The sequence below is a fragment of the Aricia agestis genome, chromosome 8 (genome assembly GCF_905147365.1).
Source record: "Aricia agestis chromosome 8, ilAriAges1.1, whole genome shotgun sequence".
NCBI classification, from domain to species: Eukaryota; Metazoa; Arthropoda; class Insecta; order Lepidoptera; family Lycaenidae; genus Aricia; species Aricia agestis.
The window spans coordinates 17840467-17858366 of NC_056413.1; the positions used below are offsets into that span (position 1 = coordinate 17840467).

The 17900-nt window shown below is 37.2% G+C and overlaps 1 protein-coding gene and 1 non-coding gene across 2 annotated transcripts in view; both read right to left on the reverse strand.

Moving 5' to 3' along the window:
- Window positions 1-17900, reverse strand: part of LOC121729588 (innexin shaking-B-like) — an 83296-nt gene that overhangs the window by 37382 nt on the left and 28014 nt on the right. The gene's annotated exons all lie outside the window — the stretch shown is intronic.
- Trnas-aga lies at window positions 9381-9462 on the reverse strand. Its single transcript has one exon. It is a non-coding gene; the product is annotated as a tRNA-Ser (tRNA).

Genomic DNA, 17900 nt, shown 5'->3' on the forward strand with positions numbered 1-17900 from the left:
CATGTTCAACGAAGATGTTCTCCCGAGACCGGTTGCAGTTAACGGTGTCTTTCTCGAAGTCGTAACGGAATATGTCTATTTCAGGCACATACTGCAGGTAGGTAGACATAACTTCGAGAGAGAAACCGATAGGAGGATACAGTTGGGTTGGGCAGCATTCAGGAAGTTAAGCCACATTCTCACGTCGCATATTCCGCAGAGCTTGAAGACGAAAGTCTTCGACCAATGCGTGCTTCCCGTTATGACCTACGAGGCGGAAACCTGGCCTTTTACAGCAGGGCTAGCTCGTAAGTTTTCCGTCGCTCAGCGTGCTATGGAGCGCGCTATGCTCGGAGTTTCTTTGGCGGATAAGCTTCGAAATGAAACAATTCGTCAAAGAACTAAAGTCACCGACATAGTGCAGAGAATCAGTACGCTGAAGTGGAACAGGGCATGTCACGTACCTCGAAGAACAGATGATCGCTGGAGTAAACTTACTCTGGAATGGAGACCAAGGCTGGGAAATCGGGGTGTAGGTCGACCTCCAACTAGGTGGGACGACGATCTCCGCTTAGTTGCAGGCCTATGTTGGATGCGAGTAGCAGGAGATCGGTCATCTTGGCGTTCATTGAGAGAGGCCTATGTCCAGCAGTGGACGACTATAGGCTGATATGATGAGTGCGGCCCAGTTACTTGTGTAAATATTTCGCAAGTCACAACATTTAATGTGATGATTTTGATGATCCTGCGACATGAACCAATCTGGCCGAACACCTTAGCTCGGTTTACGATACAGTATTTGTGTATGTAGGTTTATTATCAACAGAACAATTTGCCGGACACATCGGCTCTATCACCTATAAACACAGCTTTATGCTTCCGACCTATCTACAAAAATACAAATATTATCGTAATTAAGCAATAGTTTGTCAAAGTTAAAAATTGTAACCCGACAAAACCAGGCCTTTACATCCGTTGTGGATGATTTATATAGTATTTTTCAAGTAAGTAACCACTCCTCAAATACTGTAAGTGCCTGGGACAAGATTTTTTAAATGTCCGTATGGTTGCCCATGCGCATACGGCATTCTCGCATCACAGTCGGCCTAGTCCAGAGGAAAGAACTACTCAATACGTCTGGGACCAACTATGTGCGGGTTTCCTCACGATGTTTTCCTTCACCGTACAAGCGTCCGTATTATGTACTGAGATCAGATTCAGAAAATGTCTCATAGGTACATGCCTCCAGCCGGGTTCGAACCTCCACCCTCTAGGAGTGCGAACCGAAGGTCTACCTATTAGGCCACGGACGCTTTTAACCCGACAGCAGGGTATAATATTATAATAATAATAATAATAATAAACTAAAAAATAAAAAACTAAACTAAACTCATCTAAACTTAAAAAATACTAATAATAATAATAATAGCTCCCACACCGGTTTCGGTGACGGTGGCCGGTTTCATTGAAACCAGGCCAGCTACGCAGGAGTAATTTTATAGTGCCCAAGTGTGTGCTCAGTTAAATGGACTAAAACCGACCTCAAATCCCTACAGACAGACATAACGCCATATGTCAATCAGACACATTCACACCACTCGTGCTAGCTGATCATACTAAACCAATCACATTCAAATCAACAAAAAATTGATGAATGGACCCAGAAGTCTCTGCACGGCCGCCATCGTACGGATTTAACACATCGATCGTGGAATAACGAGACACAATAGCTTATCTATTGTTATCGCGGCCGGATGCGGCCGCTTAGGTCTTCATGAATTAACCAACACTAATGCTGACAAAGTAGCATTAAACATGTGGTTATAAAAAGGCGAGCTGTTTCCAGAGATTATGATAGCAATTGAGGATCAGGTCATAGACACAAAAAATTATAGAAAGTACATCATCCGGGATAACACAGCAGGTAGCGACCACTGCAGACACTGCCATAAACAACCTGAAACGATTCAACATATCACCGGAGCCTGTTCATCCATCACGCAAACAGATTACAAACATAGACACGACCAGGTAGCAGCAATTATACATCAGATACTCGCACTCAAACACAACCTCATCACAGAACGAAACCCATATTACAAATACACGCCACAAATAATACTGGAATCACCTGACTACAAATTATACTGGGACAGAACTATACTGACAGACAAGACCGTACACCACAATAGACCAGACATAACTCTGCATGACAAACAAAATAACATAGTTTACCTCATTGACATCGCTATACCTAACTCACACAACCTCACAACCACACACACAAATAAACTAACCAAATACACTGACCTCACGATAGAGATAAAAACGCAATGGAAAGCTAACACAGTCAAAACAATACCCATAGTTATTTCGACCACTGGCATTATACCTAAAACACTACACACTTCGCTCAAAACACTCAACATACATCCACTCACATACATCACCTTACAAAAAGCTGTCATTCTCAACACATGCCGTATCGTCCGCAAGTTTTTAGCCATTAACAATAATAAGTAATCATCACATTACCTGAAGTTGCTTGGCCACAAGCCCGCAACATTAGTAGAACCCTGTAAAGGAGAATAAAAAACAAAAAATCATAATAATAATAATAATAACAAATTTTTTATTAATCAATTTCGTTACAATTTTTTACAATGAGAGGGACACAATATGTACACAATATGACACATTATGTATTATAACTTATAACCTATTATAACTGAGTTAGGCTCAACTTATACGGGGGTAGAGTCGAATCGACGCGACGCGTCATGTTTGCAACTACAGCGTATTCATCTCTATTGTTCTTTTATTTAAGAACAAATTTCTGGTACGTAACTATGCTAGCGCCCGTCGACGTGTCCATTCGCTCTTTGACACTTCTATATTTTCCTAGCTAAAATACCAGGTAATATTGGTTGTCCTTCATGCAACATGTAGAGGCGCCACTACAAACTGGCAATAAACTGTCATTACCTTTCCTTTCAGCTTCGTAGTCGGTTACGAATTTATATATCTAAGGGCCTCTTTCACCCCTTACTGATAGATCCATAACTTTTCTGACACACTCTACATAAATTGTGCATGCTGTCGAGATTTTGTTTGACGTTTAAGTTTTGAAATAAATATTTACAGTAAGTTTTGTCTGTTCCAAGCTATCGGCCAATCACGCTGGCAGCCTGCCACACGAATACGTGTCACGACGTACTGTCACGTACAGTCTACGTCTCCACGTACATAACCCCTGAACCGTACATTCTTGTAAGCCAAAGAAGAAGCACGTCCGGGGCGCTCACCGTACAGTAATTTTACACATGCAACAGCGGAAAACGTTTGAATTTAAACTCTGTATCATGTCATGCCACTAAATCAAGTGACAAAAACGGTCGGTTAAAGTAATGTCATGTGAAATACCTTGTAGACGATTTACGGCTTACGAAGTCTATTTGCAATTTAAACGAAGGTTTTGCAGTCTGTGGAATTGAGGGTAGTCTAAAGACGTATGTAGGTAAAGACTAAAAAAACTCTTCCCGCCGGGTTAGTTCCCAAACCACCAATAGCACCGACGTGCAGAGACTGTTTAAAAAAAATTACTCTGAATAAAAAAAATGGGTTGCCATAACATGATAGAAAGCTATAACTGGCTATTCTACGGCGTGGCGGTCTACTCACACCTCATCTTACGAATTTTCAATCAGTTATCGTGACCTTTCGCATTATTAACATACTAGATGACGCCCGCAACTCCGTTGCGCCAAAATTCGTTTATAGCGTGGGAACCGTACATTTTACCGGGATAAAAAGTATCCTATGTCCTTTCCCGGGACTCAAAGTATCTCCATGCCAAATTTCAGCAAAATCGGTTCAGCGGTTTGAGCGTGAAGAGGTAACAGACAGACAGACAGACGGACAGATAGACAGACAGACAGACAGACAGACAGACAGACAGACAGACACACTTTCACATTTATAAAATTAGATATTAGTATGGATTTTTCCCCCCCAAAAGTCCTCCCACTTCAATAATATATCAGCTGTTCACTCTGAGGGCGCAAGGATCAAAGTGTTAATTCTTTGGAGGTCGAACGTAAACCACAAGACAAAGAACTGAATTTCTCCCCTAACAATGGCTGTAACATAAACAAAAGCATGTAAAGTTTCAGTTACATTTAGTTCTTGATTTCGTCTCTAGAGGATTACGTACAGTAATTTCAATCTACTTGCAAACAAACTAAAAAGTAAAAACGTTGCAAGTTTCACTTGTGTTTAATTAATGAAAGGCTACTATTTTACTTTGAGAATTCATTTTTTAATTGCCAAAGAAGTTGTAAAGTTTCTTTTCTTGCATTAAGTATAAAAATCTTTTCATAATCCAAATCCCCAAGCAGCAGTTTCTGAAAACATTTATTTTAAATTTATTCAGAAATAAAACAATTTTGATTTGATTTGATTTGATTTGAGCACCCGGCTGTCGCATAAAAATTGAAAATCTATTTGAGTCTGCGATTCCTATGATCGAGGTATCAAATTCAATTGAAGACATAAGACGATAAAGTGGGTAACTAACATTTTATAACATAAGAGCAATAATTACTCATTTTCCTCTTACAATTTGAACAAACCTTCTAACTTTCCTTCATTATCGGGCTATATATCTCGCTATACATACAATCCACTTTTTTATTTCAATCATTTTCCTGGTATTAAAGCCTCCATTTATGCAAAAACGACAATTTTCAAATTGTTCGTTACCAAATTTCATCCATTTCTTCAATTATGACTTCTTTTAATCCTTGCCGACTACAAAATAGTTATGCGGATATACAGAAAATATTCATAATAGAAGTATAGTAGAAATAGCTGGCCCTGACCGTGTGAGACGCTGTATAAGTGCATGACGATTTCCGATACTCAGCTATATCCAACTGACTGTTTCTGTTACTATTCGGAAAAATCAAGTAGCCATATAATATTTATTTTATCGTAAATAGTATTTAAGAAGTATAATCACTGTGGTATAATATTATCTTGTATAGTATTTTTTATAACAATATAATATCTATGGACGCTTAACACCACGTCAGTCTGGCCCCGTGCTAAGTACCTGTAGGAGTTGTCACTTGTGTTCCAGGTGCCAGACAACGGAAATATATTTAATACTTTTATATTATAGACATTGACATATTTAAGATTTTTATTTTATTATACACAAATTTAATATACATTTATGACCCAGGAACTTTCGAAAACTTTTTTGTTCCGTCGGCGGGATTCGAACCCGCGAATCCCGGCTTGAGCTGCCACACGCTCCTAACCATTGCGCCACTGAGGTTGTCAACTTAATTTGTTTCTATGTTTCATAATATGGGGGTACGTTTAATTGCATTTCATAAGTGATATCTAACTAAAACAATCGTCATAATATTGATACCAAAGCATACATGCATTTATTTTATGTTTAAGGTTATATCTTATAATTTGAAGAAGCAAAGCGTGAGATCCGCATTCTGTGAATGGGATTATAGTGACTTCAAAAGAATGCAGATTATATCATGACTTTGAATGTTCGCAGGAGTCGTTTTGGTAATTTTTTACACCCCACCCAGTGTAAAAAATGGACCATTACGACACCTGACAGGATTCAGAATCATAATCGGCATGCTTTTCTGAGTTAATTTCCCCATTCACAAAATGCGTCACTCATATCTTGCAAGCTCAACTGCACCCAGCTTTTGCTATAGTAGACGCATTTTGTGAATGGGGAAATTAACTCAGAAATTAGTAAGTAAGAACATTTTTGATATTGTATTGCATCGCTGTCAAAATAATCAAATGCAAGTTATCAATAGGTCTACCAGAATCTGATGGCAAATTTCGATGGCAAAATTTCATAATTGAATAAATTTTTATATTTGCAATTTGCATGTTTCACACACAGAATAAGCCGCTAAAGGAAAATAAAAAATCGGCCAAGTGCGAGTCAGCTACTCGCGCACGAAGGGTTCCATACCGTTATAGACCGAAAGTAGGAAAAAAATTGTGTTTTTTGTATGGGAGCCTTAATTATTTATTTTATTTTTATTTTATTACTAAACATATTTCAAGGGTCCACAATCTACATGTTGCCATTATGAATAAGGAGCCAAAAAAGTAAAAAAAATCACGTTTGTTGTATGGGAGCCTCCTTAAAATATTAACTTTATTTTGTTTTTAGTATTTGTTGTTATAGCGGCACTAGAAATACACAATCTGTGAAAATTTCAGAAGTCTAGGTATAGCGGTTCTTGAGATACAGCCTGGAGACAGACGGACAGATGGACAGATAGACGGACAGACAGACGGTTAGGCAGACGGACAGACATCGAAGTCTCAGTAATAGGGTCCCGTTTTGACCCTTCGGGTACGGAACCCTAAAAAAGGATCAAAATGTTTTATTCCCTTACTTAATTACCTACCCCGCAATATTGCTAGAGTTAATTTATTTTCTCACTTTTTGCCATCAGATTCTGGTAGACCTATAATATAGAAGAAAACGCGTTTTTTCGTTTACGTGTAACTTGTAAGAGCCAACCCACACGTACCACAACCACACTGCGTCGCAACGACAAAATGACGTCAAGCAGTGGTTACGTGTGAATGGAGTCACTGCAGCTTTTTGTAGTTGCTTAATGCTTTGTGGTACCGACAAAATGTCGACGTGGTTGCGTTGTCGCCAGTAGTTGCGATGTGGTTACGTACGAAAGTCAATGAAATGAGGGGGGGAAGAGCGCGGGCGGTGTGCGCGCACTGTCATTGCATCGACGCAACGTTGTGGTTGCGATGTGGTCGGCCACTAGTTCGCTTGTGGTTGCGATGTGATCGGTATCACATAAGTGGTCGACAACGACTGCAAAATGTGGTATGTGTGAATAGTCCAGTTCATTTACAATACGAAATGTACGCCCGACCACGTGGTGTGGTAGTGGTTGTCGTGTGTTTGTGGTACGTGTGGGTTGGCCCTTAGGGTCAATTCAGTGCGCAACGTGATGCTAATTACTAAGTATTGAATTGACAGATTTCAATTGCGTGAGACGTCTTGTAAATCTGTCAAATCCATACAAATTTAGAAATGCATCTACGCGTTGCGTTGCGGTCTGAATTGACCCTTAGGTAGAAAAACCGCGCATAGTAACAAAAACAGGTATCGATAGTCGATACATTATAATTTGGAAATAATAAATTGATCCCAAAAACACAATTAGAATAAAAGTGGGAGGAAAAATTGAAAATTTAAACGTATTTAGTTGAGCGGAAAAAGTACGGAAATTGAATCTGAGTTTCATTCCCGAGATCGCGGATAAGTATCGGCGTTGTGCGGCTTCCCGACTCCCGGCGGCGCGGCGCATCACTACTCGATCAATTCCGAATTCGAATGTGAATGAACTTTTGAATATGGAATACTTTTTGGCGGTAATTCGTTTTCGATCACCGATGTTAATTTTAGGCGGGTTAGTTCTGTTCTTGTCATATGAAAAAGCGTGGTTGGTTCTTGGTGTAACGCAAGGATCTTTGATAGCGTTAATGTTGATGAAGTATATATATGGTAGAAAATACTTAAAGATATTATAGAATCACTATAGAATATTATTATAGAAAAAATTAAACTATGTAGAAGCAATTTCTCTAGTGATATATCTATCGGATTAAACTATCTGCAAAGCTTTATTTGTTAGATCTACAGAATGTGTAAATATTTCTGAGTTTTCGAAGATCTGAACCCTTATAATATGCTACATTTTAAACGATATCCAGTTGCGGCTGATTCACAATTCCTGTTTGACTTGAATCTGCACATGTGCAAACGAAAAGTTGCAACTTTTCGTTACCTTACCGCGCCGCTATTGGTCAGTGCTATATTCGACCAGCATTAATTATTGGCTGGATTTGAAATTGTCGAATCTAATATTTAATTGCGAATCCGGCCTCAGATGTAGCCGACATTTTTCGGAAAAATCAAACTCGCCAATAAATATTCCAGCTTTATTTCAACGAATTCATTTATAATTCGCGGTTCACATTTTGGTGTGCTATCATTTATGCAGGAGCACTATTCTGTACCTCGAACATTGTATTATGTTGTTTGTATTACCTCAATAAAAAAATCATCATCATTATCATAGTCTATCTAGGTCTACTTTAAAATAACTGGGTAGAAATAAATAAAGATATACATTTAACCGTGTAAATTTTTTAAGCCGAATTTCTCAGGAATTAGTATCTAGGAGCCGTCCGCGTCAGCCCGACTTAAACCGAGACCAGAAAGCGGAAATACTTTGTCCACACTGTGCCTTTTTCTGTTCGTCAAGGGCATGCGTTATAGCGCAGTCAACAGCGAACGTGAGGCATGTCCGCGACGCATACCCTCTGACCGTATCCAAAACTTAAAAAATGACAATATTGGCGTTGCGTTCCTTGACGCATTCAATTATTGAATGCGCCAATATGAAAGTTGATGACGAAAATTGAAGATAAAAGTGCACAGTGTGGACATAGCTATTGATTACCATTGTCGTAGTCAGTCAACCAACACCTTTTTAAAAAAGGACGAAGATTTATCAAACTTTTCTAGTGTCTTGAGAATCCTGCAGCAGTAAATAATTTTAGTTAAAAATTCTAAACTTAAAAGTGGTTAAAGTATGCCAATTTAAAGTTTTATAACCGGAATTCTAGTCGGTAGAATATTCCATACAATAGGAGATTGAGGAATTGTGAGGCAAAACCAGCTAGCTAATAATTAAGGGGGGCTCCCATAAATTGCGGTATAGAGACACTTTGAGTGCCGGGAAAGGACATAATATAGTACGGGAGCCCTAGAGAAAAAATTTTTTTGATTACTATCAAGCTAATTTTTTGTGAGTAGCTTCATCAATCAACAAAACTTGGTTGACTACTGGACCCTAAAACAGAACCCTAACAATTTGATTTTTTGTATATTGATAGGTTAGTAGTTATTTAATTTACGAGTAACATTGTCCTACAAATAGAACAATCCATATTTTAGGACCATTAAGTCAAAGTATGAAATCCTTTCTATCTCTGTTAGCTACCACTTTCAAGATATTTTGCAGATAAAAATGTTGTTCGTCTTATCAAAATGAAGTTACTCACAAAAAATTTGCTTGATAGTAATCAAAAAAAAAATTGTTCTAGGGCTCCCGTACTAATAGGATACTTTATATCCCGGAGAAATGTTTCCGCAATAAACGAATTTTCACGCAATGGAGTTACGGACGTCAACTTGTATTAAAAGTGTTATTATATTCACTACATATAATAGGGTTAAAATCAAACGACCTGGCCTTATAAAAAAACACTACTGAGAAAAAAGTATTTAAATTAAAACAAAATAAATTCGCAGTCGGTAGGATTCGAACCTACGCTCCCAGAGGGAATCTGATTTCTAGTCAGACGCCTTAACCGCTCGGCCACGACTGCTGTTGAGCGTTGGTCTGAAAATTAAAATCTCCATCGGACACCGCAGACGATTTTGGTGGTGAAAGGTATAAAATATTATGACGATGACGTTGTAATCTAATCTAGATTAATCTTAATTATTATTTAAATAAATAATGTAACTAATATTTGATACAATTTTGCCTTCTTATTCTGTTAAGTTTATCAAATTAGGTATGTAAGTTTTTAAACATTACATATAAAAGTGAATATATTTTATAACCAAGGCAAGCAAGTATTGTCAAAACCATGGTGAAATGTCACCAGTGAGTAGTGACACAAAATATATAAAATGACTAGTCTTTGGTTCATACTTCATAGTTCACTATGACCTACATAACCTGCATATTATCTTATGATGTCTGCAATACGCGAGTGGAAAACCGTACAGACTATTAAATATCTCATACTAAGTTTTATAATATATTTTTATTTTATTGCTATTTTCAGTGGCAGCTATAAAAGCCAACTCTGATGTAAGTTTACTAGACACACAATTTAGTGGTGACTGTGTGGTTTCCCACCACATTTAAACTACCGTACTCAGAGACGAATACTACTTAACTGTAATTAATTGAAAATTTTGACATAAGTCTCATTTATTACCTGTCAAACGCTTCATTAAATTGAAGCTTAATCATCATTAAATCGCTCTGAGTGCAGCAGGTAGAGGTAAAAATAAATAATTGTGGGCTGGCCTCACTAGTTTTCGAGAACTGGTTTCATTGTCCGCCCCTTCCTACTTTATTCAGTTATGTTAAAAACAATTATAAAAGCAAATTTGGTTTACTGTATGTTTAAAATTTGATTTTAGAACATTATATATTATGTGGTCTAATGTATGTTGTATCTAGATGTGTTAATATCGATATTCGATGGCGTTTTAAAACAAATATAATATTAATTAATAATTATATTTTTGTAGTACGTTTTGCAGTTAATATAAAATAGAAAATAATTTACACGACAAACCTTTCAATAACAATATATTGTCTTATATCCTCTTAAGAGGATACACCAAGAGCGAGAGAAATTGAAAATAGGTATTTGAAAATGTATTCTGTCTGTCTGTCTCACCAATCTCAAGTCTCCCACCGCAGAGCGCGATAGAGACAACACCACAAAAGTTCTAATAATAGAACAGAAAATCATCGATTCGTTGTCCTCTGATTCCTTCTCCTAAACTTAACCGATTTAAGTACTCTTTTTAATAAAGATTAAAGAAAGGTTTGAGCTGTGTTTTTTTTTTTTTTATAATCTAAATCTGTTTTCTGGATGTTTGAACACAGCGGAAAATCTGCCCATCTTTTTGAGTTTTTGAACGTTCATATCTTTTTTAATAACAAAATTATGAAAAAAAAAAAGAAAACATAGGGACATTGAATACAATTGTAGTAAAGTGGCCATAGATATTCAGGAAAAAATATATAACTCCACCGGCATTATCCAGGGAGGAAACAGGGGAGAACGTTTGTATGGAAAAACGGCGGTGTGGACTCCTCTTAAGAAAGAAATACTATTATCGATATTATAATATAACTGCAATACTAGGTGTAGATGTCACGTAGTAGTATTTTTAAGCTATTACCTATATAGCTTTTATCGCGAGCTTTGAGCACGGCGACCGAATCAAGAAATTGCGTAACGCAAATAAACCTAACACCCCCCACACGCAGCACCGACTGTAAAGTTTGTGTATGTGCGACTAGACGTATGCGAATCATAATTGCTTAAGTTGATAAAAGATGCTATGCAATGGCTTCACCGCGGCAGTCCCCGAGTGTCACACGTATTTTTTTCAGTTAGGGCGAAGCGTAATTTGTGAGTTGTGAGTCGCAGAATTTCGGTTCGGCAGAATTCTGCTGCATTCAGTTTCATACAAAAGTCCTGTTTGATTCGCACGAACGTAATTTTGTGACTCATGATTTGTATGAAAAGATAATATACTCGTATACGCGGCAGAAATTCTGCGACTCACAACTCACAAATTACGCTCGTTTGGCTTCGCCCTTATAGTGTGCGGTGTAAGCTGCAACATTACTTTTTTAAATCTTTGATCATACAACGCTCTACACGTGTACGTGTTCCTGCGATAAAATGAAATGTATTTGGACCATTTGCGAAGGCTTCTGCTTTTCCACTTGTTATTCCTGAAGTATATGAGATGATTATCTTTTACGAGTTGTAAAATTAGAGGCTACAAAGCTAGCGCTTTACTAAACATATTGTAAAGCTTGTAGGTTGTTTTAAAGGTATTTAATTTGGACACAAATTCAGAATATTAGTAAAACTTTCCCAATGTGCCGAAGTCTTTGAAAATAAACCGCCCGTGATTGGTCACAGAACTGACTTAACTTATTCGAAGCCGAGTCAAGAAATATCTCCATCGCCTACCATTTGCGTTGTAAAATTTGTTTTTGTTCAATATATTTTAGAACTATATTCTAAAATATATTGAACAAAAACAAATTATAATATCGTCCAAAATAATCGAGTTTTGTTCGTGTTCGAGTAACCCGAGCCGCGGCGGACGCCCCAAATACCGGATTAAGAACACCACTTAATAATTACGTTTGACACTTGCCCTTACACCGCCTAGGCCTAGGGTCAACGACCTCTGTACTGGCCTGAATAATTCCTTAAGATAATGCGTAAGGGTGAGTTCATATGGAGACTCTATGCGGATAGAGATTCCATCGACATGGGAACGTGATCGAATTTTTAGAAGTAACGCCCAAGTACCGATGACGATTTCGATTTAATTCGTCGTTTAATCGCGATCCGTACTCGTTAACAAACTCGAATTAAGATGGACATCATGTTGACCACACGTCAAACTTCTCGATCGTGATTAAAAACAATTGAACCTCGCACGATCGAGCGCTAGTAAAGTTGTCGGGAGAAGCAAGATCCCACCAAATCCCACAGAGATCGAGTTGATTCGATTCTCGATTGCGATTAGAGTAAGGGAGCAGGATGTTAAGTCGAAGGACTAAAGGAGTTGTAAAGCTTTATTATGCTGTCATCATCATTTACATGGAGTGCGAACTGCCGCAGCCGGTGGCAATGGTTGTGTCAACGCATTACTTTTTATTGTACTACGTTCTTGACTATACGCTTTTTACAGTTCACTCAGTTCTAAATGATAGAAAAAACAACAGTTTACACTACGGGAGCAGAAGAGCAGGTACCTATTGAAGTTTTTCCATTCATGTTATATTAATTGCAGCCCTAATTAGATTTTAAAATATAAACTTTTTTCATTTAATTTTTTAGTAATTTTTACCTCTAAACGTCTATATATAACATAATCTATGTTAAATATTATAATAAACCAGTTTTGCTATCAGTGTAAGTCTAAGTTTGACTACACAACTATTCAATAATAATATTTTAACCCAAAATAAACCTTACATTTAGGGCGCTATAGCACCAAAACGAAAACCGTAGCAGCTGATCGTGGGGCGCCATTTGTAAAATTTATGACGTTTATTAGGAAACAAAATGGCGACCCTGGTCTATGGAACCTCTATGTATGCTAATGCCCTGTACTCTATGATTGCGGTGGCGTGCTGCAAACAAATAATGTTCCTTGTATCGAAACATACCGACATTTGGTTTAAATGCATTTAAATTTGGAATAGAGACAATACAGTTTTTAGGGTTCTCAACCCAAAGGGTAAAAACGGGACCCTATTACTGAGACTTCGATGTCTGTCCGTCTGTCCGTATGTCTCCAGGCTGTATCTCAAGAACCGCTATAGCTAGACATCTGAAATTTTCACAGATTATGTATTTCTATTGCCGCTATAACAAATACTAAAAACAAAATAAAATACATATTTAACGGAGTCTCCCATACAACAAACGTGATTTTTTTGCCCTTTTTTACTCTACATCAATAATGGAAACAAGTAGGCACTTAAATTTTTCACAAAGTCCTTTATTAAATGTGTTTTTTGATATTTAATTATAATATTAAAATAAAATATAAATTTAAGGGGGGCTCCCATACAAAAAACACAATTTTAGGTCTATTTTTGCTCTATAACGGTACGGAACCCTTCGTGCGCGAGTCCGACTCCCAATTATTGGCCGATTATTTGTTTTTCATTTTAACGTAAGGTTATTGATGAATATGTACTGAAAAATTAGTGCTGCAATCGACTGCAAGAATGTTTTTTTAGCCCATGGCATTTATTTACTATTTATATATATTTTTTTAAGGGTCTTATTTTGTAAGCAAAATTTCAGAATAACTAAAAATCCATTATTTTGAATCTAGCATACTCATCTAAATATCTATATATATAAAACCGGTGGTAGGCAACGTAGTTTCTTCGTTCGACTTTCAAAAAGTGTATCATGATACCCATTTTGAATAAAAATATATTTTATTTATTTTTATTTATAAACTCAAAGGTGACTGACTGATTGACATAGTGATCTATCAACGCACAGCCCAAACCACTGGACGGATCGGGCTGAAATTTGGCATGCAGGTAGATGTTATAACGTAGGCATCCGCTAAGAAATAATTTTGATGAATTCCAACCCCAAGGGGTTCAAATAGGGGATGAAAGTTTGTACATAATAATACTGCTTAACGCGAGCTAAGCCGCGGGCAAAAGCTCGTAAACATATATAACTCAAAGGTGACTGACTGACTTACTGACATAGTGATCTATCAACGCACAGCCTAAAGCACTGGACGGATCGGACTGAAATTTGGCATACAGGTAGATGTTATGACGTAGGCATCCGCTAAGAAAGGATTTTGATTAATTCAACTCCCAAGGGGATAAAATAGGGGATGAAAGTTTGATCGGACTGGAACTTTGATACCCAATTAATAATAATACTACTTTATGGGAGCGAAGCCGCGGGCAAATGCTAGTATAATATAATATTATGACGATTGCTGTTTGTTTGTACAAGTGGATCAATGTCGGCACACAAATGTATAGATTTCGTAATGCATACGCTGGAAATAATATTATTCGGTTGTTTTGCCCGCCACCCGAAATTAATTTTAGTAGACAGAAAATATACTAGTGTAGTAGCGGTAGGCATCGTAGTTTCTACGTTCTTCCTACGTCTTTCAAAAAGTGTATTCATGATACCCATTCTGAATAAAATATATTTTATTTATTTACTTATACGGATTATGCTTCGGAAACAGCACATTGTTCCCAACAAAATGAGTACTTAGCTGTCTTTCTATGGTAGTTATCATCAAAATCAGTCGAATCGACTAGTTTTGGAGCATATTCGATGGAAAATATTTGAATGCTTGTTTGGATTATTCGATGCAAAGAAAGTTAAAAATATTTTCCTGTTTAACTTAATACGTTTCCTTAGCGACGTAAATAAAAGAGTAGCCCCTGTTCTTCCTCGTGTTCTACTCTGCAACTATCTGTTATCATATAATCTGTACAATTTTTTATCAAAATTTATAAGGCTTTGTGGAAGCGTTCCTTTACCGGCGCACTATTGGCTCTCGTGTACGAACTATAATATGAACACCTTTTTCTTTATTTTTGTCTACTTGCACCAGGCTAATAGTACGGGAGCCCTAGAACAATTTTTTTTTATTACTATCAAGCAAATTTTTTGTGAGTAGCTTCATTTTGATAAGACGAACATTTTTATTTGCGAAAAATCTTGAAAGTGGTAGCTAACAGAGATAGAAAGGATTTCATACTTTGAATTGATTATTGATAAGCAATAATGTTGGCAAATCCGTACAAGGCCTCTCACCACCATGCAGGTTGAAAACCTTGACGTGCGTTTCGCCCCAACACCGAAGCATCCTGAGGATGTGGACTCTACGAACAACGTTGTTCGTGTGGTGGTGCTTGTGTAGTGGTGGTGTTTGCAGGTTCTTGCATGCGAGTGTACGCATAGGCAGTGTGGGAGAGGAGGGAGGTGTAGTACGCATGCCTATGCGTACACTCACTCATTTACTTAAAGGTTGAAGTTTATTTCGCGGAATATTGCTAAAAATAATATCAAACTTAAGCTATGGATTTCCGCAAAGTAACGCCTGCATAGCTAGCACGCCGTTGCCAAGTCGATTCTTCGGAAGAAAGTAATGGCAGTTTCTTTCCCATGTCTACATATCTTTTTCCTGAGCATGGCGCCACCCGTCGACTTGAGTTTCAGTGGACAAAGACAAGAAACTCTTTCCATAGCAACCGTCAATTATTTTTTTGACATTTACGTTTCTTGATTCTTTTTTTTTTTATTATGGCACTTCGGCTATAAAACCATGGCCAGTGTCGAATAAATGGCGGCAAATAAAAAAAATCGACATGCAGCAACCTTGTCTATAGCCCGAATTATAGTAATTTTGATCTACGAAATACGAAAAATAAAAACTAAGTAACTTTATTATTCGTATTTCGTAGTTTGTAGATCAAAACTATTATTCCGGCTATAGACAGGGTTGCTATACATCGATTTTTTTTAATTACCGCCATTTACTCGACACTAGCAATGGCTTTATAGCCAAGTGCCATAATAAAAATAAAAATAAATCAAGAAACTAAATGTCAAAAGCGGTCCGTCATGCTTGACTTATAGATTTTCAAAAGCGGAAGATATCGAGATACGAAAGAAACTTTTTCTCCAATGTTTTTCCGGTAAAACTGTCAAAATTTAGTTTCTTTCGTTTGTCTACGTGCTTGTGCTAGCTATGCTGATTCTATTAACTGCAAGATTGTCAGCTCAGCTTTTATCACGATCGTAGCATATGCGTAGCACTGCTACGAGATATTGTAGCACAGCTACACCTCGCGTAGCAGATAATATACCTATTAATAATATTTATTTTTGAAGTCTACGCGGAACGCAATTACGCCCTGAAAAAAAAACTATAATATTATTATTATATGTATATTATTATTATATATTCAAAGAATCTTGGATTTTCTAAGTCAACAAATATGATATATGAAAAGTAAATATAAATGTTTCCTCTACCGACAATAAAGTTGCATAATACAGTGGAGAGAGAATCAATGTCGTATATTTCTTATCCCAGGTCAGGTAGCGTCCTGTTCCACGGAATATCCAAAGAGTTTTATATGTTTCAAACGACGCAAATAAAACCTTTTTCGTGGAGCGTCAAGAACGTTTTGTATTTTTAAATTCCGAAGCGAATTGGCAATATTCAAACCTTTGAATGGCAAAGTGGAAAAGTTACGGATAAAATATACAAACAACTGTTTCACGCTGCCAACGTTGGGTTATACACTAAACATTTGAAGCCATGGTATCTAATACCACTTTGGGAATTTTAATAATAATTCTTGTGTACTAATTCTATATTTTTCAACTTCCTTTTTTTTATTTTATTAATTTGTTTGTTAATTTCATGAGAAACGATAGCAAACTTTTGATAAGTGATCGTAAAAGCGCACGGCTCTCGCGAAAAATTTATTTGTTTTATAATAATATAGTTGTGTATGATTTTATTATTTTTCATTGCTACGCTGAATTGATTTAGATAAAATTAGTATTTAGTATTTTAGTATGGAAATACTTTTATAAATGGGAAATCGAAAGGACATAGGATATTTTTACTGCGGTAAAATAACAGTATCAATCGAATTTCAGTGCAACGGAGTTCTTGGTGTCATCTAATAAATAGTATACATAAACATAATATATTACACAAGTCGTAACTTCGGGCCCGCCTCTATCAGATACTACTAATGAATAAAAACCTCTCTCGGGCGTGTGCTTGTACGAGTTGTACCGCGGCGTTCACACACGCTTTATTTATCGCCGATAAAATGGCAGCAGGCCACGAACAGAGCGTAGAGGAGAAATAGATATTAATATATTAACAATATTATAAATGCGAAAGTGTGTCTGCCTGTTATTAGGAAACTTACTAGGACGTAGGATACTTTTTATCCTGGAAAAATGTACGGTTCCCGCGCGATAAACTAATTGTGGCGCGGGCGTCATCTAATTTAGTTTTATAAATTAGATGACGCCCGCAACTTCATTTATTTTTATAAATATTTCTGATATATTTTTTTTTTTATGAAAGAAGGGGGCAAACGAGCAAACGGGTCACCTGATGGAAAGCAACTTCCGTCGCCCATGGACACTCGCAGCATCAGAAGAGCTGCAGGTGCGTTGCCGGCCTTTTAAGAGGGAATAGGGTAATAGGGGAGGGTAGGGATGGGAAGGGAAAGGAATAGGGGAGGATAGGAAAGGGAATTGGGCCTCCGGTAAGCTCACTCACTCAGCGAAACACAGCGCAAGCGCTGTTTCACGCCGGTTTTCTGTGAGAACGTGGTATTTCTCCGGTCGAGCCGGCCCATTCGTGCCGAAGCATGGCTCTCCCACGTATGTATTATATATTATCTCCCACGTATATATGATATATTATATACTTATATATA